Raw genomic sequence first — 27480 nt, 5'->3', positions numbered from 1 at the left:
ACAGCGCCTACACAGTGAAGGGAAAAACGTGATGTGCAAATGCGAAGTTCACACCGACGCTTCGAAAGGGATCCCCAGGTTTGCCACACACAATTTGTTACTGGTGACATTGAAAATAGATCTGTTCACAGCTCAGTAATAGTGCAAGGAGGTACTTCCCCAAGGTGACTGCCTGCTGTATCCGTTGCAGCTTTCAGCCGTTTAATGTGTAACCGAAATGACCTAAAATGTACCTCCAGCAACAGTCAAATCAAATTATTCAAGTTGATAATCACGTTGTCACATATTTAGAAGCCATTGTGGCATTGAGCAATGACTTATTTGCTTACATTACAGTGTGACATGCACGTTAAAAATTGCCATGGCTCGTTTTAAAGAGACAACCTTCCTTCTCATTTGTTTACAAACAATGCAGTGAGGTAAATCAGCTTTAAGTGGTCATTATGTTTTGTTTGCGTGTGGAATTAGCATTACAAATCACACATGGCTCTACTCACGTTCCCAACGAAAGAGGTTTGCCAAACACCATCATGAAGTCTCTTTAATGTGAGGTTGTGGCCACTTCCCACCTGAAGTTAATATATTTGTTTTCTTAGAACTTTATGGAATCACATTAAAGTCTGTAAAATAAAGGCATGGAATCTTTTCTTTTAATAATTATCTTATTAAATGATATATGTTTATTTCCCAGTAATCTAGTGCCAAAAAATTGTATTATTTTACGGTCAATCATAAGCTGCTATATACCTTCAGGTCCAATCTCAGTTACCTTTCCTCACCTCCAATTTTCTCCAGTCCTGTCCTGAAGGTGCTGACTCACGATAAGGTACAGCTCCCTAGTGTCACCGATCTCTCCCATAAGCAGACCTGTGTCCATCACAATCAGGAGCTTACTTTAACTACCCAGTATTTAGACATACAGTGGAGCAACCTGGTGTAACAGAGAGACCCCTCTGATATATGGAGTTAACACAAATCCTTGCATGTACACGTCTCTAATCTTCTGAAAGGCAGACTGACTAAAACTTTAGTGAGTCAAAGCCAGACAAGAATTGTTAAGTTGCTTTATTTTACAGCCAGTAAGTGAACATACAGAGTAGCAGTTGTAACAAATTTCTCCTTACTTTAACTCATTTCAGTTCCTTCTAGTCATAAAGAAAATAATAAAACTATGACACATTGTCCCAACTAATGGGCTAAAACACACTTTCTTTTGATCAGTCATACCATTGACTCAAACCTAAGTGTTACTCTGAATGCGGTCAGCTCACTTCTCAAAGTAGACTGATGTGGAGATGCCGGTGATGGACTGGGGTTGACAAATGTAAGGAATCTTACAACACCAGGTTATAGTCCAACAGTTTTATTTGAAAATCACAAGCTTTCGGAGGCTTTCTCCTTCGTCACCTCTCTCAGCCAACCTTACCAACTGTGTCTTTTTATTCTTTTTGCGGCCCCTATCGACTGGAAGTTTGTCAGTTTGACTCATGACACCTTCCTTGACCAGGGGTTGATCGGGGGAGTTGCCAATTAAACCAGCTGCCACCCGAGTGTGGGCTTCTTGAAACCAGCTTCTGCGGAGCTCAAAAGGATAATTCATTTCAATCCTTAATGTGTGAACGTTTACCAGAAATGTTTGAATGTGTGAATGACTTATCCAGTTGTCTCAATCTGCTAAAGATAACAGTTTTGGTCGCTGGCACATTAGCTTAGCTGAGCCCATTAATGTGCCTGTACTCTTTGTCTCTGTCACCAGTCTGTCCCTCCCCATCAAGGTGATAGAAATGATGCTGCACCCTTGAAAATCCTGAACCCGAGTTCATGTCAGAAACATGTTGCAGCTCACTGAAAAATATCGCCTAGATCAAGTAGCCAATAATCCCTAATCATAAGTCACGTCTGACAAATTTGCTTGAGTTCTTTGAGGACATAACGTACAGGGTGGATAAAGGGGAACCAGTGGACGTAGTGTATTTAGACTTCCAGAAGGCATTCGACAAGTGCCACATAAAAGATTATTGCTCAAGATAAAGAATCACCGGATTGGGGGTAATATTCTGGCATGGGTGGAGGATTGGTTATCTAACAGGAAGCAGAGAGTTGGGATAAATGGTTCATTCTTGGACTGGCAACCAGTAGCCAGTGGTGTTCCGCAGGGGTCGGTGCTGGGTCCCCAACTCTTTACAATCTATATTAACGATTTGGAAGAGGGGACCACGTGTAACATATCAAAGTTTGCAGATGATACAAAGATGGGAGGGAAAGTAGAGAGTGAGGAGGACATAAAAAACCTACAAGGGGATATAGACAGGCTGGGTGAGTGGGCGGAGATTTGGCAGATGCAATACAATATTGGAAAATGTGAGGTTATGCACTTTGACAGGAAAAATCAGAGAGCAAGTTATTATCTTAATGGCGAGAAACTGGAAAGTACTGCAGTACAAAGGGATCTGGGGGTCCTAGTGCAAGAAAATCAAAAAGTTAGTATGCAGGTTCAGCAGGTGATCAAGAAGGCCAATGGAATGTTGGCGTTTATTGCTAGGGGGATAGAATATAAAAACAGGGAGGTATTGCTGCAGTTATATAAGGTATTGGTGAGACCGCACCTGGAATACTGCATACAGTTTTGGTCTCCATACTTAAGAAAAGACATACTTGCTCTCGAGGCAGTACAAAGAAGGTTCACTCGGTTAATCCCGAGGATGAGGGGGTGGACATATGAGGAGAGGTTGAGTAGATTGGAACTCTACTCATTGGAGTTCAGAAGAATGAGAGGCGATATTATTGAAACATATAAGATTGTGAAGGGGCTTGATCGGGTGGATGCGGTAAGGATGTTCCCAAGGATGGGTGAAACTAGAATTAGGGGGCATAATCTTAGAATAAGGGGCTGCTCTTTCAAAACTGAGATGAGGAGAAACTTCTTCACTCAGAGGGTAGTAGGTCTGTGGAATTTGCTGCCCCAGGAAGCTGTGGAAGCTACATCATTGAATAAATTTAAAACAGAAATAGACAGTTTCCTAGAAGTAAAGGGAATTAGGGGTTACGGGGAGCGGGCAGGAAATTGGACATGAATTTAGATTTGAGGTTAGGATCAGATCAGCCATGATCTTATTGAATGGCGGAGCAGGCTCGAGGGGCCGATTGGCCTACTCCTGCTCCTATTTCTTATGTTCTTATGTTCTTATAACACAGTCACAATAAGGATTTTCTGATGGGTGAGGACAGACCCACATGTGATAAGGAGGTAACAAGCAGGACAATTTGCTCTTTTGCTCACAATCAGTGGACACGTTGAGATGCTCTTTAGCAACAGAATAGCACGGGGGCAGCCAGATGGCACTTAGTTCAACAACAGTTCTGTGCCATCAATAACAACAACTTGGATTTAAATAGCACCTTTAACATAGTAAAAACATCCCAAGGCACTTCACAGGAGCGTTATCAGACAAAATTTGACACTAAGCCACATAAAGAGATATTAGGACAAGTGACCAAAAACTTGGTCACAGAGGTAGGTTTTAAGGAGTGATTTAAAGGAGGAGAGAAAGGTAGAGAGGTGGAGAGGTTTTGGGAAGGAATTCCAGAGCTTAAGGCCTAGGCAGCTGTAGGCACGGCCGCCAATGGTGGAGCGATGAAAATCGGGGATGCGCAATAGCCCTGCACAAGTGTTGGTAGGTGCCTGCTCCGAAATCAATGAACCTACAATGACTCCAGCACCTCGGTTAGTCACGGATACAGGCAATGGGTTTCCTGTAGGCCCTGCTACTTCCCTAGTCCGCTATATGCCAGTGCTTATCCCTCGCAATGCACAAGGGGCAAACACAGCAGCAAAATCAATTAAACACATACGCCAGGAGCACTGAAAACCTAAAATTAATTCATGCTTAATATGTCTTGCAGTTTGCCATTCTTTCATTGTGCGGAAAAGGAAGCGTCAGCTGTTCAAAAGAAAAACAATGTGGCTAATTCCTGTGATGTCCCCCGTGCGTGCCTGGAAGGTCCCTGTGGTCTCATAAAAGTTGAGACAGTGTTTACCTGCACTGCCATTGGTCATGTATGGCAGTTGGTTGACTGTCCCTGCAGATTTTCATTGCCAGGTGCCACACCTAATTTAAAGCCTCCCTGGTGAGCTTGATACTCATGCAATGCTTCGCTGATATGCTCAAGTAACTGACTCTCTTGAGTACAACAGCTGAGTGGATTAGTATCTGCTGTGAGCCTTGTCCCTCTTAATGAATTGTGCATGGATATTTGGTGTTTCTTAGCCTATGCTTCCCTTTGGTGACAGTATATGGAATGTCTTCTAGAACCTATTCTGTAACTTTGCTTGAGGGTTTTCCCAATGGAAGGGCGGTGGTGGCTGCTGGGTATCGACGTACGCCTCTGGGATGGAGGTAGTTCTGTGCCCTTTTAGTGCAGGGTCATAAGATGGCCCGGTGTGTCTAATGATGAAGAGGCTACCTGGTCCTGTATTCTGATGGCGCGGTCGCTGCCTGGCCTGTATTTCCGATGGTGTGGTCACTGCCTGGCCTGTATTTCCGATGGTGTGGTCACTGCCTGTTTTGTCAGGTCCATGGAAGTGCACTGCTGGGCAGCAATGATGTCAGTAAAATCCTGCCTCAAAGTTCTCTCAATTTTACAGCCCAGCATCTTGATACGAGACAAGAACAGCTCTGTACAGACCCAGGGCCTATCAGCCCAATGTTTCTATAAACCCCAGTCTGAAACCGCAGCTGCGCTTAGGACCTCAGATAATGGGGGCTGTGCTGTAGATGGCTCTGGAGTTACCATGCATTTCATACTGAATTGCAGTCCCATCAAGCAGTTATGCACAGATATAGACAGTGGACAACTTTGCAGGGTGTGTGAAACACCCTCGAATGATTCCTGAAAGGGTGGTGCTCAGATAGAAGATTGATTTTGCATGTAAGCCACGTGGAGTTCCAACCTGTGAGGTTCCAATCCCTGGCCTCAGCAGCGACAGAAGACTTTGACGCTGCCTTGCTGGCCAATCTGTGCAGAGAGCTCACATGAAGCGTGGTAACATAAGAACATAAGAAATAGGAGCAGGAGTAGGCCATGTGGCCCCTCGAGCCTGCTCCGCCATTCAATAAGATCGTGGCTGATCTTCTACCTCAACTCCACTTTCCCGCCCGATCCCCATTATGTGCTCAATGTGATTCCATCCCGCTGCCACTGCCCAGGACTAGAAAATTTGCCTACCCTATTGTACCAAATGGCAAAGCATTATGAAGAAGATAAAAACTTAGATTTATATAGTGCTTTTTACATCTTCAGGGTGTCTTCAAGTGCTCAACAGCCCATTCATTACTTTTGAAGTGTCGTCACTATTGTTATGAAGGTAAACGTAACACTCTATTTACAATCAGCAAGGTCCCACAAATAGCAAACGAAACCTGTTTTTGCTGGTATTGATTGAGGGAGGAATGTTGTTAGGACACCAGGAGAACTCCCTGCCTTTCTTTGAATAATGCCATGGGATCTTTTACATCCACCCGAACAGGCAGACAGGGCCTCGGTTTAACATTTCATCTAAACGACAGCACCCCCGACAATGAAACACTCACTGAGAGCCATACTGCAGTAGCAAGCCTCGATTATGTGCTCAAGTCTGTAGTTGGCCTTGAACCAATGAGCTTTTGATTTAGAGGCAAGACTATGACCAATTGAGGGAAACTGATACTTCAATATTAGGATTCGCTATTTTGGCTGATAACAGGGGAATATCACAAACTTGTTATGCACTCCCAACCATTTGTTACAATAAATATAAATGTGTTGGTATCAGCCACAGCATGATTCTAGATATAGGCCCAGAATTTGTAGTTACCACTAAATATATGACTTCACCATCAGTTTTGCAGTGTCCTGGACTTGTCAGTCATTTCCCACAACCTTTTCTGCTTTAAATGAAGGGGATTTTCTCTGTTGCGATTTCTCTTTCAGCCTCACTGCCTATATGAGCCACGATACCACATGCTTGTAATTTCTTCAGATACTCCCACGTAATGAAAGCAAAATTCAACATTTACATAATAGAAACAATTAAGGGATACCCTTGTGTTTGGAGCTCACAATGGGAAGGGTTACCAAGGGGATCATTGTAAGGAGCTGTAGGATTTAAACCTCTACTTTCAGGATTATTGAGGTCGATTTTAGGACGGCCGAGCGGGTGTGTTGGGGGTGGGGGTGGGGGGCTCTTAAAATCAGGGAATCCCGGAGCGGGTCCGGAGCCCGGCTCCAACCCGCCCACTTCCTGGTTCCCCAGTGACGCGTTCGGGTGCGCGCGCAGCTCCCGCATACGGGACTCCCACCGGCAATTAAAGCTGGCGGGATGATCATTTAAATACTTACCTACCTAGTTGAGGTCTTTGACAAACCTCATTGACAGAAGATTTTGGCAGGGGTGGAATTTTCACGTCTTCTCAGCGTGTTTCCCATGCTGTGGAAAACACTCCCTGTTTACGCAGACGTGTTTCAGCCAGCAGCCAGTGGGAGATGCAAAGGATTATTTGACTGTTGGGGGGAAATCCTCATTTATTTCAGCAGGGCACTCTGTCACTTCAGACAAAGTTTTGGCTGCAACACCTTTGTCTTTACACTCAAATGTATTAATTTATACCCTAAACTCTGCTGCGCAAACACATTTAGCTACTTTGTGGACCCCCTCAAACTCACACCGTCAGGATCGTGGGGGGGGCGCCATGGCTGCATTCATGACTTCATCTGAGGACGAGCAACATCACCAGCCTCGCCAGGCACTCCGCCCACCTCTGCCATGTGGAGCTCCACAACACAGTGCTGCACCACAGGCACCTGCACAAAATAGTTGTGCAACTACACATACACCCACTCTAGGGTGACCCAATGGGTGGCATCAAGTGTGGGTGTTCATGGTGAACCTCATGAAAGGGACTCATTGAATAAGCCAGTCAAGAATGGGCAAGACGTAGCAGTAGTGGTGATAATAAGATTTACTGTGAATGGAAAACAAAACAAATATAATTAAAAAACATGACAAAGCATCAAACACCCTTGTGCATCCCCTTTGTGCTCACAAAACCTTTGCCTTACGCTTCCTACTACTCCTATGTGGTGCTTCCCCTGTGGCTGCAGCAGAGGTAGTGGCAGGTTGCTCTTGTTCATGCCCTGACCGATTAGATGCTTTGGGCTGACGCCCTCTGGGTTTCGGTGCCCGTGAGGCGTCTCCAAAGACTGCCCCACCTGCACCTGTGCAGGGGCAGACTTGACCACCTGGAGAGGAGGCAGCATTGCGGGTACTGGTTGAGAGGGGGGCAACGGGTGAGACGTGGAAGCACTTTGAGTGGCGTCCCCACTTCCATGTCCCCTTTCGCCATCATCCCTCTCCTGGGCCAGGCATGCATCACTCCTACCAGTTTGCTGGACGACAGTTTGGAGGACATGTGTGACGTCTTGTAAGGCCAGTGCTAGTGTATCTGTCTGCCTGTTTGAGGCGGCAGAAATTTGCTCACCCTGAGTCCGAACGGCCGTTGTCAGGGCCGCAATGGTCTTATTGTTGAGCCGTGTTTGATGCTCGATGGAGGCTAGCCTTCCCTCCATCTCAGACATTCCCGCACTTACCCATGACACTATCTCAGAGATGCCTTCATGTCCCTGTGACAGTATCTCAGAGATTCCATACTGTACCTGTGCCATCATTCCACTCATGCAGGAGTTGGACTCCTCCATCCTCTGCGCGATTGTGGAGAGTGCGCGTGGCACCTGTTCCAGCACCTCGCAAATGTGCTGCTGCCCCTCGATCATTCTCCTTTTAAAGGATGGCCCCCAGGGTTCAGCATTTGTGTCCAGCTGAGCAGAACCTGGAGAAGAATGCTCCCACCGACGCGGACTCTCCACAGCTGCCCCTGGCACCAGTGTCTGCTCATGCTCACTTGTGTGTGGTGACTCACCATGTGCGACCCCAACTAAGTGACGACGGGGACCCATCGAGGTGTGTATATCTGCGCTGGTGGATCGCTCGCTCAGATGTGACGGTGCCCCCTCAGAGGCTGGCAGGTCCTCTGAGGAATCGCCCTCTGCTGTCACGGCCGTCGCTGAAGGCCCTGTAAGAGAACAGAAGGCAATATTAAGCATGATGACAGATGTTGAAGTGCTGAAGATAGCAAGGAATATTAACATCATTTGCTATTGTGAGTGCTGAATGTTAAAGTTCTGTCACCAGCCGTTTGTCGGGTGCCAGTCTCGGCGTCCCCCGCGGACAGGCACTCGAAGGTGGGCTCAATTCGAGAGCCTCCTGAGGACCACCAGATGTTGCTGCCCCCCCTCCGGTCTTCGCCCTCTCCCGTGCATTCTGGGCTGTCTTCTTCTATAAGGGGAGAAAGTAGAGAGGCATGAGTGAGTGATGGTGACGTGGCTAACCACTGAATGCATTGGTTTAGGTGGGTGACCGTGAAAGAGATGCATCAGAGGGTGAGTATGAGACAGAGCCATGAGATTGTATGAGGACTGGGTGGAGTGGTAGTGGTGGGATGAGTACTGGGGAGGTGAGTAAGTGCAGGTAAGTTGAGGATGAGGTTTGAGTGGGTGTGAGGAGTGATGTGATAGAGTAGTGTTGGCAGTGCAGAGGAGTTGTGGGCTGGGGGCGGTGGTGTGGAAGACGGAGTGTAGGAGAATGAGTAAGTGTACTCACTTTGGCTGACCTAGTTAGGTCATTGAAGCGCTTTCTGCACTGTATCCACATGAGCGAGATGTTGCTGCTGCTGCTGACCTCCTCTGACACCTCAAGCCAGGCCTTCTTGGTGGCAGAGGGAGAACACTGCCTCCCATCGGCCGGATGGAAGTTGTCCCTCCTCCTCCTCATTCCATCCAGTAAGACCTGGAGTGAGGCACCACTAAACCTGGGAGCAGCCTTTCCCCTGGGCTGCTCCATGCTGCTGTTTTGGTTCTTGGCTCCAGGAGCGGCATTGGAGGACTGCCCCTTTAAATAGGGCCCCTCCAGCTGACAGCCTGTGATGCGGGTGCGCAGTCCGCCCACTGCGCAGGTTTCCAACGGGAAACCCAGAAGCCACGGTAAGTGGCTTCAATTTACTTGGGATGGCGTGGGGAACCCACCGATTTTACTGGGCGGGTTACCCACGCACCCAGTCGACCCCCCGCTGCCAACCCGCCTCCCTGGTAATATTGGGGCCATAATTTAATCCCATCCAAGGACTGATTTGTGACAACTACAAGACCACAGCGGTACTGGTATTATGGTTAAAGGCAAAACAGATTTATTAAGCACATCACAGTCAGTACAAAGAAAGTGATATTTAACAAAGAGAAATAGTCACAGTCTGTTCCTTGAAACCTTGGAAATATCCCTCCAAGTGACTGTGGCGCGGTCTCTTTCTCTCTCTCTCTCTCTCTCTCTCTCACTGTGTTCTGTTGACTGAAGAGTTCTCTCCTTCCTTGACAGAATCTTGCACGCCTTCCTCAGCTTTTGAGGTCTCTTCTTATCCCCTTTTTCAGTCTATGTGACAGTTCACTATCACATCCACATCTCTCAGCCTTACCATTCGTCATGTCTCTCACCCTTTAGAAGTTACATTCCAAGCGTAACTCCTGGTACCATCCGTGCCTTGTTGTTACAGACTTAACGGTACCTTATCTTAGAGTTTGCATTGCCAGCCTTCACAGGACCGTTTGTATAAACAAACTTCTATTCACTAACTTGCAGAAGCTCGAGATAGAGAGGCCTGAGCCTGTGTGACACCTTGATTTAATTAACCTTCAGTCCCAGTTATCTACATGTCTTTTAGAAATTATGCTATTGCAGCACATCCTCCCTTCGCGCCTGTGATTTCCCCAACGTCTCTTAATTCCCACTTCATTGTTGTCAGCATTCTGTTAGTTTTAACAGCAAACTTGACTATAATAACCATCAGGCACCCTTCTCGGCCCACCAGCACTTTCTTATTAAACACACGTTACATGGTTCATACTGTATTAATACACAGTACAGTTTACATTTATAGATACATAGATTCATAGCACATTTCATTCTACTTTACTATTGATTATAATTATACTAAATTATATCTGTTAATGGGTTAATTCTTACAGAGCTGGTGGTCACAGTATAAATTGCCCTTTTATCTGCAATTACAGAGGATGCATTTAAAAACAAGATATTCTTAACAAAATACATTGTTTACATTGCATGTTGCTTTATTGCACTATTACAATAAATCCTGAAGATAAACTATTGCCTGAATATTGGAATTATGGATCGCTGGACTTATAAGAATAAACTACTTCACTTTAAATGGTAAATTTCAATAGCTTCGGCCGTAGGTTTTCAAACTGGGCTCAGAAGAAATCATCAGATTTCTGTTTACATGGGGTTGGGCACAGTGTATCTAGAACTCTGTACTCCATGGGCAGATTTTCCTAACTGAGTAGTACAAATTTCCTCAGGTGCAAAGGTCAGGAAAAAGGGGCAGAGATCGCCAGGTCCCCACCCCTGTAACGTCCTGGGATTCCAGGGAGGAGTGTTGGAGCAGGGCCTGTGCCTGCAGTAGGAGCAGGCACTTTGTAACCGTGCATTTGAGGCCGAACAGGATATTCGCAGCCTTCTGCTTCATTTTCCCAAGACTCCGCTTGCTGGATGAAACACCAAGCTATTGGTGCCGCTCAACTCCCACCAACCAGAAGGTCTGTGGGAGTCTTGGGAGCAGGCCGAGGAAAGGAAGATAGTCTCAGTTTAAAAAAAAATTAACCCTTCCCCTCTACCATCATGATGTCTATGGAGAATTTTAGCCTTCTGGCAGATGATCTCTGCTGATGTATATTAATAGAAACCATTTTCTGCAATAACTATTTTCTTTTGAGTAGCTGACATTGCTTTTCAGTAGTTAGGGCAGGGGCACTCCAGGAATGAGTAGCTGTAGTGAGTCCCCTGCACAAAAGGGAAAATTTTAAGCCCCCCATGACGGACGGGAGAAGGTCGGGGCGGCTGTTTCCATTGTAACCGTGGTTGATATTGGGGCGTCCGAGTAACCCGCTCTAGCCAGTCGGGTCTGTCGTTATAATATTTAAATGAGGCTCCGTTCCTGATATATTGGCCGCGATTTGAAATTAACGCCTCCTGCATGGGTTTCCCGGGGTACAGGAAACCCGGCAGCTAAAGGGAGGCAGGAGCAGTCGGATCCAGCAGGTAAATGCTTTTTATAGCACTGCTTGTGGGCCAGGGGGAGCAGGAGTGCTCCCCCCCGGCCCCTCAAGCACATCTTCTGTCGCGATCGGCCACCCCCCCACCCCCGCCCCCGGCTAACCCACGATCTCTCCCGGTCCCCCCTCCCTCCCGATTGCCGGTCCGACCCCTCCCCACCAACCCCCGATCTTTCCTGGTTGCCCGTCAATCTGGCCTGCTGCCAGGCAGGAAACGGAGTAAAAAAATGACAACAAGGCCCTGCCGTTAAATTCGGATTCACCTCCGCGTCCCTGGGATTTCCGGGACCCCCCTCTACCCACAAACACCCTCCCCCGGTCCCTCCTCGCCTCCCCATAAATATCGGGGCCAAAGTTTGAATACCACTGGCTAACACAGAAGTGAAATTCTCCATTAAGTGTTTTGAAATACCTGCTGCTTTCCTGTGGAGAGATTCAGCCTGTAACTATAACGTGGCAATTCTTCACCATTAATAGGACGTAACCATTTCCTGGATGGGTTAAAAGATTAATTAAAACAAGGAAAGGTTTCTATGTGGTGCGTTATCACTGTGGCTGCTCTGTACTGCAGCTTTGCATGTAATAACTTATTAGCAAGATTTTGGTTCATCAACAAGTGATGAAGTAGAGTTTGAAAGTTTCAAACTTCAATACAGCACATCAACCAGCCACAGTGCCAAGCACGAACCAAAATTCTGGATTAGTCACTTCTGATTTCCACTCCTAAGGGTGAGGGAAAACATTGCCTGCCAATGCAGCACTAGTTAGAGCAGAATGGAACATGTTCTCTCTTCCTATCAGTTACAGCAGTCAATATGCTTGACTGGGCACATCTAATTTACTCTCTGTGGGAACCAGATCTTCCACTTTATACCTCAAGTGTAGGAATATTTTGCACTCAGAATACATGTTATCCAGCCCACATCACATACTGTTTATCGATTTTGAGGTATTTGTTCATGTTGATCAGAGGGAATTATCCTGAGCAGCTCAGGTTTATATGGCCATATTGTTTCTCTATACCAGTGCCCTGTTGACTATCTTGGTCAGGTATTATTTTTCATACAGAACTGTCGTCTTCGTGCCGTGAGGATGGGGTAAGGTCATAAAAGCAACAGCAGACTTTTCCATGATCACTGCCTTGGTTGATCCATAATCGGGCAATAAAAAATATACTCAGTGTAATACTCCATCTAGTGGCTTGGTTGAGAAAGCATGAATAGAAGACTGAAGGGTAGATCAAGCAGCCTTGGACTTATAAACCTATTGGTTAGTACTAAGCTTCTGGGATGCCATGATAATTTATTTTTTGTACATGAACAAAGAGGTCCAGCTTCTTGTTCTTTGTTCAATGGTTTGAGTCTTGGGACTCAAGTAAAAAAGTTCACCAGAAACACTTTATGATGCGTTTTTCCCCTGTCCGTTCCACACAGGTGCATCTCGGGCAAAAAGGAAAAACTGACTTGTCCATCCCAGTGCCTAGAGCAGGTGTCTAATTCTGCACTGCATCGGAGAAGGCAACCAGACTGGCACTAAAATAAGATGGGAGTGTACTTGGGGAAGCTGAAGGACAAGGCATATCGAGATTGGTGACACAGGAGAAAGGGGACAAGGTAAAAATGTCATCAACTATCTTCGAGCAATGTTTTAAATTGTTTCCTAAATCTATTTTTTTTTACACAAGAGGTACTAAAATCACAGAGATTTCCCCACAACACTTTCAGTAAGTTATAAATACCAGTGGATCTCCTGTGACAATGCTCAAGGTGAGTCAGAGGAAACACTGTTTTAAAACGTGGGCCTGCTAAGACCCAACAGCAATTGTTTATTGGGGGGGAAGGGTAGTTGTTATTTTTTGGGGGTAAATATTTTATATGCCCATAACATAACAAATTTATTGTTAGGGATGTATAGTGGAATAGATGAGCAACTATGTTAGGGGACAGTACTTCAAAGGATTTTTTGGCTAGAATGTGATCATGCAGATTTTTTTTGCCTAATATAATTAATGAATAATGAAACTATAACTAAGTAATTAGAAAGGGATAAAAGCACAAGCCTGGAAATTATGCTGAGCATATTATTTTATGAATGCTTACTACTTGTGCATCAAATTCTTTGTCTACTATTTTCACGGAAATGTTAACCCTTTTAAAACAAGTTGGTTATTTCCTACTTTAAACAGTGGATAGAGGAATTTGGTCTGAATGGATCAAGAATTTGTATGGTATTTTTGCTCACTGCAATTTCCAGCTATACAGACTTATAACACTTAATGAATGATCAAGTATTTAAGTCTGAATTGGCTGATGATGATTGGTCCATCGTTGCCGATGGTGACAGCCTCTGCTTCATCTCCAATTAATACAGGTTGTGGGTTCTCATATGACCGTAAAGTCCGATTTTCACCAGGAATATTTTCTCACACTCAGGACATCTTATGCCGGATTGACCAGAGGGCTGATCTTATCCTGATTTCCTTTGAGCTCTCTTTCCTTTGGCTAGCTGGATGCTTCACACTTTGTCGTGCCATCGTGAATCATCTTTTGCTACTTTTTCCAGTCACAAGCATCATGCTCCCATGCGTCAGTTGAGGTGCCACATTTTTTGTTAGGTTGGTCTTTAAGCAATCCTTATATCTTTTGAACTGACCACCATGAGGTCAAAGACAATAGGCTCAACATTCACAACAGACACAAGGGCCTGGATTTCCACTTGCCTGCTATTTTCTGACCATTATTTGGAAAATTATGGACAAGAAGTACAGAAGTTCCCTATAAGCATTCTTGGTGTATATCAGGAGTGCTGAAGTGGAAAATCCTGGCTAATAAATTTTAATATAAATATTTATCTTGGGTGTTCGCTTTGTTATAAGCTCATGACAATTATAAATTTCTTCCCGTATGCTTGAATGGTTTTCTAGCTGATGAATTGCAATTAAATATTCTTTTGGATCAAAATAATTCAGTGCCACAAACTCTTCTTGACATAGTAATAAAGCAACTGTCATTCAGTTCACTGTGCCTCTCCATCCCTCTCCTCCTTCAAGACTATCCTTAAAACCCACCTCTTTGATCGAGCTTTTGATGACCCCTCCTAATATCTGGCTCAGCACCCATTTTTATCAGATTACGCTTCTGTGAAGTGCCTCAGGACGTTTTTCTATGTTAAATGCATTATATAAATACAAGTTGTTGTTGCTGCTCATTTTGAAATTAACCCATAATAAATTGTTTCCATATTGGTATATTTGCTAGTTTAAAGGCATGGTAGAATCTGCATCAGGCCTCTACCTATGAGATAATTATTATCATTAAGTTATGAGTTTTATGTGAATATTATAGATTGAAAATTTCAAAATCGAGATTGATAGATTTTTATTAGGTAAAGGTATTAAGAGATATGGAACCATGGCAGGTAAATGGAGTTAAGATACAGATCAGCCATGATCTAATTGAATGGTGGAACAGGCTCGAGGATCTGAATGGCCTACTCCTGTTCCTATGTTCCTATGAGCCTATTGATTCATGGTTCTTAGGAACATTATAAAATAGGAACCTGGTTCCCAGATTTACTAGGATGACACCAGAACTGAGAGATAACACCTATCAGGAAAGATTGAACAGGCTGTGGCTCTTTTCTCAGAAAACCGAGGGGCGACCTGATAGAGGTCTTTAAGATGATGAAAGCTTTAGATAGGGTAGACGTAGAGAAGATGTTTCCACTTGCAGGGGAGACCGGAACTAAGGGCCATCAATAAATCCAATGGGGAATTCAGGAGAAACTTCTTTACCCAGAGAGTGGTTAGAATGTGGAACTTGCTACCACAAGGAGTAGTTGAGGCAAATAGCATAGATGCAGTTAAGGGGAAGCTAGATAAACACATGAGGGAGAAAGGAATAGAAAGATATGTTGATAGGGTTAGATGAAGAAGGGTGGGAGGAGGCTCATGTGGAACATAGACATCGGCATGGTCCGGTTGAGCCAAATGGCCTGTTTCTGTGCTGTACACTCTATGTAATTCTGTGAAATGGATAAAAAGCCAGTTATCCCTTCTAGCGTATTCTCTCCACAGCTCATTTACAATGGAATCTATCATATATATCATGAAGCCCAGCTAATTTCATCTCCTGGGGAAAATTGGTGAAATGTTTCTACATTCCCTTAAGCAAAACAAAACCATAGCTGCCAAAACTTACAAGCTCCATTCTTCAATCCTATTCAGTTGATTTCCACAGACTACACTTGTAGCATAGACACCATCACCTTCCAGAGAATATTTGATCGATACTCACCCTGCTCCCACCCAGATAATGATCCAGTTCTTTATTTAAAAGGACTTAATCTATAGTCCATTAACTATTTTAGTTGGCGAATCTGTTTCACCTTGAGGTGTGGTATTTTGTACTCACCTTGTACTTCCATGCCCAAAAGCCAAGTTGTGTAGCCTTCTAAATTTATCTGTTCCTTTCAGCGTTTTAAAGACCTGGATTGTATTCCTCTCAATCTTTTTTTCCCCTTCAATGAAAACAGGTTTAGTCTTTCTTCATATCTTAGAATGCTAAGCCCTAAGATCATCTGAACTATTCTTCTCTCCAATACATAATGTCCTCCTGAAGGTACAGTGTCCAAAACTGCAGACAAAATCCCAAACGTGGCATCATCAACAATTTATACAAGGATGAAACTTTTTCTTGTACCTTTTAACCAAGCATAATATCAGCAAGTGCCTCACAATGGCTGCCTTTGAATGTCCTAGGATTCCAACAATACCAAAACCAAGAAAATAGACACAATCATTGTACATTTAATTCTTGAACACTCATACAACCATTATCTGAATTAAATAGAACTAAACAAACATTCCTACCAAAGCCTCTTCCTTAAAATTGTTAATCCTTAAAAATATACACACACACTCAGAGATAACTATTCTTCCATACATTGTATATGATATTCCCGGGTATATTAACTACAGGAGGCACCTGTTCATTGTTGTCCATCCGAACACCATCACTGGCAAAAAACAATTGAAGACAAAAAATAGTTAAACAACAATCTCCAACAAAAGGAAGGTCAGCCGTCTTCTCTTGATCTTCAACAGCACCGTCGTCACCAAGTTCTCCACCATCAACATCTTGGCAATCACTCAAAGCTTAACTGGATCAGCCAGATCAACACCATGGCTACAAGAGCAGGGCGGAGGCTGGGTACCCTCCGACGAGTGGCTTACTTCTTGACCCCTCAATGCCTATGGAATACCCTTCACTCACCTGGATGGATGCAGTGGCAACAACATTTAAGAATGTCAACACCATCCAGGACAGCGGCTGCAGTATGTTAAAGTTACAAAATGCACTGCAGCAACTCACCAAGTTTACCATGACAATACCTCCATCTCCTGAAATCTCCACCGTCAAGAAGGACGAGCAGCAATATCATGGGAACATCACCACCTCCAAATTCCTCTCCAGGTCATTCACCATCCTGACTTGGACAAATATCACTGTTCTTTCATCGCTGCTGGGTCGATATCCTGGAATTCCCTGTTTAACACCATTGTGGGAATGCAGTGCTTCCAGGTGAAGGCCCACTAATATCTTGTCATGGCAACAAGGGATGGGCAATAAATGCAACCTTGCTATCGTTGCCCAAGAACAAGTACAAAACATCTAGGTTCCTGAGCGAGCGTCAGATTAAAAAGAAGTGGGAAAGTCTGGGGTCGTGCTGGGGAAGGGTGGGGGAGGGTTTGTTTCTATAATGGGCGGCTGATCTGCAATATCAGTTTTACACATGGGGAGTTAAGTTAAAAATCTACCCTAATGACTTTATGCATAACTTTTTATAACTAGTTAACCTCCTGATGTGTTGCTCACAGGTAATTAAAAAAACTCTCTTCCTCTAACTGTATTTTTGCCTATCTGCCATTCTCCAATTCCTTCTTGGGCTCACACTCTTTCTTTTTCTCCTGAGATAGGGTTTCACATGTTTGTGCTTCTTGTTTTCTGTCTCTACCTGTTGTCACCACTCCCCTCCCCCCCCTCAGTCTTTCCTTCTCCCCTTTTCTTTAAGTGTAAAGTTAAACTGCTCAAAGGGAACAGAGACCAGTTTCCCCTCAAGTTATAGGTGGGAATGGAAAACTGATTTATGTTGGTGCTCCAGGAATGTGTTCAGTGTGTAATTCTGGAGCTGATGCTCCGCTCAGGTTCCGGACGCCTGTGTAACGATATCACAATGCGTTTAAGGAAATTTCAGCTGGGGACTAAAACTCCTCAATACTGCATTTATACATTGCAAAGGCAAAGAGATTTGCACTTCTACATTAGATCAGTAACTACACTTCAAAAAGTATTGAATTGGCTGTGAGCCGCTTTGGGACATCCTGAGCTCATGAACGGCTTTATATAAATGAAAGTTCTTTCTTTTTTTTCTGGTGTCAAACCCCCAGCTATTGATGGTGTTCCACTTTCAAATCATAAGCACCCGGATAAATCACATCGCTAATGTGATCCCATGCTTGTACTTAGTGTTGCAACAAAGCTGTACCCAAATATACTCAAAGTCTCCTCCCTTGTCCTGTCCCTTGTTTTCACTCTCCCTCTTTGCCTTTCAAAACTTTCTGCCCGTATCCTTTTCATTTCACCTCCCACTGGGGCCGTGGTTGCAAAGCAGGGAGTAGGGAGTTTAGGGATGGGGACCAAGGCTTGGGGCTTTGAAGCTGGAAAGGGGTTGGGATACATCCGTACTCCAAAATGGACGATCTTCTTGCTGTTGTCGCGCTGGATCTCCTTCTCCACCTCTGGTATACTGGCACATCTGGAAGTTGCCTGAATAAGCGTAGGTGAAAGAGAAACTGGTGGCTGGGGTTGTGAAGTAACAGGCGACTTAGGACCGGAAGGAAGTAGAGAGCCTGGGAGGGAACAAGGAGGCCTCAGCGCCCCGAGGGTGAGTGGATGAGGTGGAGGAACGGGGGGGTGGGGGAATGGGGCATTAGGCTGCTGTTGGGCCTGGGAGAGAGCAGCAAGGCTAGCTTATGGATCTGCCATTGGGGCTTGGAGAGGAATAACCTGTAAACAATTCACTCAGTTCTTAATCACAGGCTTGGATACCTAAAGTGAAGAGATCTCAACAATTTATTTTAACATATCCTCTGGAGAAGTAGATCAGATAGAACAGGTCAGAACTTGGCACCGGCAGTAGGGTGGACATCAGTACCCTGCTGTTTTCTTAAGTCAGTCACATCTCTGGGCTCCTCAGAAATGTAGTACGGTCCAAGAGCCGAATAGAAAGAGGGTGGGCTGGGATGGAAGCAATGCAGGGTCACCTGTGGCAGGCGAGGGAGTTATTTTGGATTTGTCGCACTAGTCAGCCTAAATGGGTTTACTGAAAAAAAGACAAGACTGAGGGAGAAAAGAAGAAAAGTGTTGAGATAAACAAAGATTCAACTGAAAAAAAATACAGTGCATTAAAAATGAAGATTTATAACCTGTGATAGAAAGGGAGTTCTGGTAGATTTCAAATCATAAGGAAGTCTCTATTTTAATATCTATATTTATGAGGTGTGATTAGTTGCCATCAATGTATTTGTTGTAGGTTAGTTCCTGTAGTTCGGGCTAGGATCTAGGGGGGTTAAATTAGTGAACCCCCGAATCTGGGCACACCCGGTGGTACCTACACAGCCAGCACGTTAGGTCGGTGCTGCAACTTAATTTACCTGATAGATGCGCAGCGTGGAGCCCGAGCTGTGTACGTCTCTCTAATTTCTCCGTTCTCTCCACTTCTCACCAGTAGGGGGAGCCCAAATCTCCGCACAGAGTTTGAACGGAGATCAGACATCGCACACGTAAAACACAGATGCAGGTCCCATCCCTATGTTTATAAATTGTTGAGTTATGTTAAAACATTGAATTAAGGTTGCGCACTACTATGATTTTAGATTTGAGGTTAGGATCAGATCAGCCATGATCTTATTGAATGGCGGAGCAGGCTCGAAGGGCCGATTGGCCTACTCCTGCTCCTATTTCTTATGTTCTTATGTTCTTATGTACTAAATCCCACATCCTCCAATCTGCACGCCAGACCTCACCAATCTGCTGATCTGAGTTTGCACCAGGCCTGCGAGGGTACGTGCACCAAGGGTCTCTGCTGATGCACTAGAGTCCTTGGTGCAAGATGTGGTCAGAAGGAGGGACATCTTCTATCTGCAGTGGGGGGGGAGCAAGATGCCCTCCAGACATACGCTCAAGAGGCAGTGGGAGGCAGCAGGGGACGAAGTCAATGCTAGGCGCATAGCACCACAAACATGGATGCAGTACAGGAAGAAGTTAATGCTTTGACACGAGAGGTCAAGGTGAGTGAGGTCAACTATCAAGCAGCATCTCCTACCAACTGCACCACTAGCTACATCCACTGCTCCACGCACTACACCTCCCATCACCCACATACCAACAAACTCTTTCAATCAGTACTCAACTCTTTCAATCAGTACTCAACTCTTTCAATCAGTACTCAACTCTTTCAATCAGATGCTTCCTCTCACCCTCACGCATTACCTCTGTTGCAAGCCGCACACGCAAAACTCACAAGTTACACACACTGGCAGCTATTCAACCATGTCAGACACATCACCCAGACATCCTGCAGGACACTGTCCGACACACTTCTCGTTTTCTTGCAGAAGAAGGTGGCGCGTAACAGGAGGCAGAAAGTGGCAGTGGCATTCAGCCCCTCAAGACTGTTCTGCCATTCAATGAGATCATGGTTGATCTGTGACCTAATTCCATATACCTGCCTTAGCCCCATATCCCTTAATACCCTTGGTTCACAGAAATCTATCAATCTCAGATTTAAAATTTATAGTTGAGCTAGCATCAGCTGGCATTTGCAGAAGAGAGTTCCAAACTTCTACCACCCTTTGTGTATAGAAATGTTACCTAACTTCACTCCTGCAAGTCATGGCTCTAAATGTTAAGCTATGTCCCCTCGTCCTAGTATTCGAGTATAGGAGACCTCCAAAAACAGGAACAAATGCATCAACAGCCAAAAGCAATAATCCATCAACTAACCTGTAAGTCCTGCATGGTCCCTTTAAATAGCACTGGTGGGGGTTCCTCCAGGCCATCTAAGACTTGTTCAGTTGTTTGTTGTTAAGTGAAGTTGAGTGGAGCGTTAAGTGACAAAATGGTGTCTATCGCTTTAAATCAGCGTTGCACACTGATCTAACGCATATTCTCCCTACTTTACATGCTGCCAGCGTTTGTTATCTGTGTGTGCATGAAACACTTTACCAAGATGTCATCCGGTGTACGTAACATTAGAAGCGTGCGCGCGCATTCCAGACGCCATTTTGGAACTTCGGGAGGCCGAGTAGCGCTGAAACAACAGGTGCTACATGGCCCAATTTCTCGCCTTATTTTCCTTGTAATGTGGCTGGAAATTGCCAGTGTTGGAGAACCATTTACAGAAATTTTTCACGCATGAATAGATTTTGATTGCTAACTTGTTAAGAATAGATTTAACTCAAATAAGTAACCACCTGACACAATTGAATGATTTGTTCTATTAAGAACTATTGGAGTCATAAAGGGTTGTCACAACCAAATGACAAGTGAATTTGTGTCCAGCATCTATCTTGAATTGGCTGGCACACCAGGAAGGCAACTCTATGGCAACAGACCATCTTTGTCTGTTACATCCCATGGATGAGTGACATCGTTATCTAAATTCAGAACGCTACCTTTTGCTGCCTTGTTTCTCTGAGGGAAGTGGCTGATTGATAGCTGTGTGTCCAGGCAGAGATATATACTTCTGCAGTCCGGAGAAGCTCCCCAGTTCTTCATATATCTCGGTATTGTAGCCCATGCAGAGGTGGACTCGTGGAGACTCAGGTGGTTCGACATATCCTTACATTTAAGTTTATATTATGGATGCAGGTCCAGGTTAGATATTATTAGCGGAGATAGTGAAATGTCACATATCTTGTTATTTTCATGCCCGAGGAGGTGCAAGTTAAAAGCCCTGTTACCAAGTGAAATCTGCTGTATTAACTTGCCACTATTGTTTAATCCTTACTATTAATAAATCTAATTTGCTGTTTCTAGCATAAGTTGCATGGCCTGATAGTATTCATTCTTCCGATAGCTGAAGGCTAAAAGGGCACAAGAGAGCTCACACCACTTCCAGTAAACTAATTGCAGCAAAAAAGGTTTCTGTTTGATGGGTAATGTTACAATGTCAAACGTTATGTGAATAAAGTCACACCTCTGTTCAGAGATTGAGGGCTTATTTATGGGTGTAATCTTTGGTGCAAAGCATGGAAGAAATATGTGATGAAGCCTTAAAAGCATAACGTTACCCTTCAGTTAATAAATTATGGCTAATTTTTATTTTGTATAGATTCTAGAATATCCACAGCACCGCAGACACAGTGCATCATTTAAACAGCACTACAATTTAAAACAGAATCATCTGAAAATGAAATACACAAGATCATAAAAGGGCTTGGAGGGTTAAATTATGAGGACAAGTTGCATAAACTGGGCTTGTATTCCCTTGAGTATAGAAGATTGAGGGGTGATCTGATCGAGGTGTTTAAAATGTTAAAAAGGATTTGATAGGGTAGATACGGAGAAACTATTTCCTCTGGTGGGGGAATCATGAATGAGGGGACATAATCTTAAAATTAGAGCTAGGCCATTCGGGAGGGAAATCAGGAAGCACCTTTTCACAGGTAGTAGAAATCTGTAATTCTCTCCCCCAAAAGGCTGTAGATGCTGAGACAATTGGAGCTTTCAAGACTGAGCTCAATATTTTTTTGTTAGGTAAGGGTATCAAGGGATGTGAAGCTAAGATGGGAAAATGGAGTTGAGGTACAGATCAGCCATGACCTAAATGAATGGCAGAGCAGGCTCGAGGGGTTGAATGGCCTACTCCTGTTCCTATAAAATCTAGTTCTGAGCATTTAAATGAGTGTGCCTTGAATTATGTTGTACTGCACAATGGAGAACACCTTGCAGATAACTGAAGGATTATTTAGATGCAAGAGAGTTAGAAGCTATGGGTAAGCAGCTCTGAATAGTGTGTATGTGTTGATTACTTATCACATGCTGCCACAGATTACTTAAAGGGTCATTCACTATCTACCGCTCTGTTTCCAAACCAGGTAACATCATGATCTATTGTGTAATTCCATGTCATTTGAGTCTAGTTCTATAGACTTCTAAAGTTGAACCATGCCCATTGCTGATAAAAGTTCAGTGTAGGACATACAACATATGTTGCAATGCAGCAGGATTCAAACAGCCAATGGCCCTGTATGAGTTTTTGCATCCTTGCTTCTGATTCATAGGGCCAAGCTCCATTCCAAGAGTTAAGTACATAATTAACAGCAAAACACCCAGAGGAGTGTCTGCTGGGGGTGGGGGGTATAAAGAGAGCAGTTGATGGTTCTTTTCAATAAAGTAGCATCTGTCACCATTAATGGTGGATTTACATAACCTATGTTCAGAGAGATGCTTCACACTGATCAAGACACCAGGTGTAATAGATGAGAGGTGCGCCTGACTCAGATGAATTATGAACTACTCACATGAGGCATTAATTAGATGTTGCTAAACTCCACATAATTGATTCACACTTTAAAAATTAACTTTCTAAAGCAGTTTTAAATAAAGTGTGACATTTATTTGTGATATTTCTTGCATCGCTATTCATTTTCATTTTAAGGGAACATTCCTGCCTGATTTCTAAAAATGAAAAAACAAAAAAAAAATGCAACCAGATGACTGGTGATAAATTGCAAGTCGGTAATTCAAAGCAGTTGATGACATCCTTAACCACAATATCTAAGCATGAATTATTCATGAATGTCAGTGAAACAGCTCAACTGAAGTATTGTCACGTGAGCATTTTATAAGACAGCGCTGCTTCAATTCCAGTTTTTACATTCTGCCTGTTAAAACCATGCCACTTTACTGCATGGAACAGTTTACTAGTGCTACTCCCAACACTTTGAGTGGCTGAACCCACTCTCTTTTTAAAAAAAAGACCGTATCGCAACATACTATTACCAGTTTTTTGCCCCATTAACAATCTACTATTTTGAAGAAGAGCAGGGGAGTTCTCCCCAGTGTCCTGGCCAATATTTATCCTTCAACTAACACCACTAAAACAGATTATCTGGTCATTATCACATTGCCGTTTGTGGGACCTTGCTGTGTGCAAAATTGGCTGCCGCGTTACCTACATCACAACAGTGACTACACTTCAAAAACTACTTAATTGGCTGTAAAGCACTTCGGGACATCCTGAGGTCGTGAAAGGCGTTATATAAATACAAGCCTTTCCTTTTTACTGAGCTCTGTGGAGTGCCTTAAATCAATACATTCACTTAATTTAAAAAAGGGAAATTGTGTTTTAGTTCAGTACTTACCTGGTTCATTAATAACTCATAAATCTACTTTTTTGCACGTGGAAAAATTGTTGTTGCTGAAATAAGTACTGAGACTTCAGTGAGAATGGGCAGTAAAGGGAATTAGGGGTTACGGGGAGCGGGCAGGAAATTGGACATGAATTTAGATTTGAGGTTAGGATCAGATCAGCCATGATCTTATTGAATGGCGGAGCAGGCTCGAGGGGCCGATTGGCCTACTCCTGCTCCTATTTCTTATGTTCTTATGTTCTTATGATGGCCTGATGAAACCAGCCGTCCTTATTCTGCCGTACTCAATGGTGGACCTGATGCCACAGGGTGTGGAGCTCTTATGATTTTTGTTCAACTCAGAAGAAAAAACGTTCCCACAGTAAGGATGGTGCTACTGAATTGTTTATGTGATTTAATTTTTAAGATCTTCACTAAAAGGTTGGAGGAAGAGGGTAGGGATTTTTTTTTTACACATCAGTTTGTTAGGACTTGGAATGCTCTACCAGAAACAATGGTGGAAGCTGAATCTATAATAGCTTTTAAAAGTGAAGTGGATTTCTGGAATTCCTTCCCGAAACCTCTCCGCCTCTCTGCCTCTCTCTCCTCCTTTAAGACGCTCCTTAAACCTACCTCTTTGACCAAGCTTTTGGTCACCTGTCCTAATATTTCCTTATGTGACTCAGTGTCAAATTTTGTTTGATTATGCTTCTTTGAAGTGTCTTGGGACTTTTTACGAGGTTAAAGTCGCTATATAAATGAAAGTTGTTGTTGATAAATATTAGAAAAATCTTAAAAGGGTATGGGGAAAGGACAGGGGAATGAAACTAAGTCGAAACTCAGGGAGCTGTCTGAGGTGGTATGGGCTGAATGGCATCATTCAGACTTGTAAAATTGTATGATTCTATATGTTACAAATGTCCTTAATAACAATGTTGGAACCTTTAGCTCATTTAAGAAAGAATGTCTAGTATTTTTTTGTAAAAGTAAGGACACTCATTTATTTCAACTGTTCTTGAATTGTTTAAGGAAATGGGGCTGTGAACATAAGAACATAAGAAATAAGAGCAGGAGTAGGCTAATCGGCCCCTCGAGCCTGCTCCGCCATTCAATAAGATCATGGCTGATCTGATCCCAACCTCAAATTTAAATTCATGTCCAATTTCCTGCCCGCTCCCCGTAACCCCTAATTCCCTTTACTTCTAGGAAACTGTCTATAAGCTGTAGGGAATGACTTATAGCATCATACTTCCTTGAGCTGCAGAAGATAAATTTGAACCATGAAATGATATTCAAAACTCTTGTTACCAATACCTTAAATCAGTTGTTCCTCAGATGCTGTGCTCTATTCCACTTTATATCGCGTTCTCATTGGTTTGACTTTTTTTTTGCAGTCCTAACTACAACTCTTTTGTCTCTCAAGATCAGTTGAAGAATAGCAAGCAAGCAATTGCGATTAGACAGCGGACGACTGTCCACGACCGTGCTGTATGGCTTCATTCCAGGCATCGGAGAGTTCCACTGGATGGTTAGTGATCTGATATAGCCGGGATAACTGAGGTCAACCACGTGGCCGCTTCCAATCCAGAGCAGGTCAATGTCCCTTCCTGACCTCAATCCCATCTTCAGTGCCCGTTTTGTGGGAACTTTGGCCCCGATTTTAACTCCTTCACCACCCGCCTCCCACCCCCGCTTGGCAAAAACTGGGCCAGGGCGGTGGTGGGAGAGCTGCAGTTAACATAAGAACAGCGACTTACCCACTGTGATTCCGATGCCTTCCTACCATGTCCTAATATTAACTTGCTGTTTTGAACAGGCGAGCAGGATACCCCCAGGAAGGCAGCGGGGGTCCTTCTTTAAATATGCATGACGAGTCCTGATGATGTTATTGGGTCCGGACTGAGCAGGGGAGCGATGACGGTTTCTCTGTCAGGTCAGACCTGATGGCAGATGCATCCGGGGCCAGAAGAGGTCCAGGCAGGTCATTTTATTAGGTTTCCTTGTGGGCCAGGAGGGGTAGGATTGCTCCCCTGGGCCCCACAAGGAAAGCTTGGGCCTCCCTTGCCTTGGGCTTCCTCCCTCCGCCCCCCCGATTGCTCCCCGTCAACCCCTCCCCCAAACTCCCCACCAACCTTCCCTTACCACTTACCTGACTGCCGGGGACTGTTCCTGCGGGTCTTCAGCTGCTGCCCGAATTTCCACTCCCACCCGCTGGCCAGTTAGTGAATGTAGCGGGGTTCGTGTGGGAGTCTGATGACATCTATTGACATGAGGCCCGGCTGTTAAAATTGGCCAGGCCCTTGACATCTCCGCTGTTTCTGGATGCACCTCTCACTTCGGGGCTCGCGGGCAACTTTCCTCCCCCGCCTCCGTTAAAATCAGGGCATTTGTCTCCGAGACGTGACCAAAAATTGGCCCCATGGCGGCGAGTAATGATGACATCAACCCTTTCAAGTCCACGTCTCGCCGTTACGTCGGTGTTGCAGACGAAGTCGATCCATCGAATTCTCGGCAGCCGCCTCTGACAGCACATGAGGAATGCTTCCGGTCTCCTTATGTCTTGTGTAAGCCAGCAGCGGCCCCCAGGTAAGCCCTGGAGAAGGGGGGAGGAGAACAGGGGGAAGGCCAGCACAGGCCGGCAGCCTCCCGCTGTAGTGCTGTGGCACTGGGAGGAGAATCCCTGCTTCCCCCGGCTCCACACCAAAGTAAGTTTTAAAAAAAATCAACTTGCCTTTTTGTTGGCAGCCTCCAGCGATCCCTTAAGGGCTGCTGATTAGGCCACCAGAGCATTTAAAACACTGAGTGAAGCATGTCCAACGCATCCTCTACCCAGTGGTAACTGGTTTCTGGGATGGGTCTTGAAACAGGCATTAGGCCCCTCGTTAACATAAGTGAAGGGCCTATCATCTGTTCTGGGGGGACACCTGAACATCGCCTGACCCAATATGGGGGTCAGACATATTTCAGGCACCCATGGGCGTGCGGGAGACCACGCCATGAAGTTGATGCTTTTTGTCCTGGTTCCATGCCTGCAAAACAGGCGCAGTGGCATCCAATTTCTAGGCCGATCAGTCTTGATGTGTGTGTAGATTATCCGAATAACATAGTCAGTCGTTCCTGAGACTCTACTCCATGGTTCCACTGGCAAATCCGTCAAGCTACAGCTGCATAACACTCAGTCCCAGTGCATTCAATCATTCTTAGCTCAGCTGTTGTGAATTAAGTGGAGCTGCCACGTTTTCTTTAAGAAAGAAAGGCTTGAGTTCATAGCATCGTATCAGATGTCTCAAAAATACCTCAAAGCACTTCACACAATGAATTATTTTGAAGTTGATTGACTGTTATGAAAGCAAATACAGCAGCCAATTTGCACACTGCAAGATCCCACAAAAAGCAATTGGGTGAATTACCAGTTAATCGTTTTTGGTAGTAACAAGAGGAAAGCTTCCTGCTGTTCCTCAAATAGTACAGTTGGTTGTGTTCTGCCCAAGGGCAGGTCCGAATTCAAATCTCACACACGTGAGATTCTTGAGCAACTTACCCGAAGAGTAGCTGAGGTAGTTTTCAATTCTCTTCCTCACAGTTTTTACCTTCTCCAAGGCGGGTTGCAACCAAGGCTAAAGAGCCCCACTGGAGCCCCACGAGTCTCCCGCTGGATGTTGACCCAGAATTCAGAGCCGACACGTGACAATTGATGGAACTGAACTGAATGTTCAAGCTTCTTTTTTGAAACTGTTTGCATTTCTTAACACTTATTAAAAATGGATATTGCTTAAGGGAATGTTCACTTTCTCATATTTTTATTGTAATGTCACAAAATGATTAAATAGTGCTGATTTATTGTT

The 27480-nt window shown here is 44.4% G+C and overlaps 1 long non-coding RNA gene across 4 annotated transcripts; it reads left to right on the top strand.

Moving 5' to 3' along the window:
* Positions 1-27480, top strand: LOC137301447 (uncharacterized). 4 transcript variants are annotated; one of them, XR_010958292.1, is made up of 4 exons: positions 1-78; positions 12651-12830; positions 25064-25163; positions 27219-27480. It is a non-coding gene; the product is annotated as an uncharacterized lncRNA (long non-coding RNA). The 4 variants fall into 4 exon arrangements; XR_010958293.1 differs by having other exon boundaries at positions 25059-25163; XR_010958290.1 differs by lacking the exons at positions 1-78; positions 12651-12830 and adding an exon at positions 20798-21104.

Source organism: Heptranchias perlo, chromosome 33 (genome assembly GCF_035084215.1).
Source record: "Heptranchias perlo isolate sHepPer1 chromosome 33, sHepPer1.hap1, whole genome shotgun sequence".
NCBI classification, from domain to species: Eukaryota; Metazoa; Chordata; class Chondrichthyes; order Hexanchiformes; family Hexanchidae; genus Heptranchias; species Heptranchias perlo.
The sequence above is the reverse complement of the archived record's forward strand: the minus strand, read 5'-3'. Positions and strand labels throughout refer to the sequence as shown.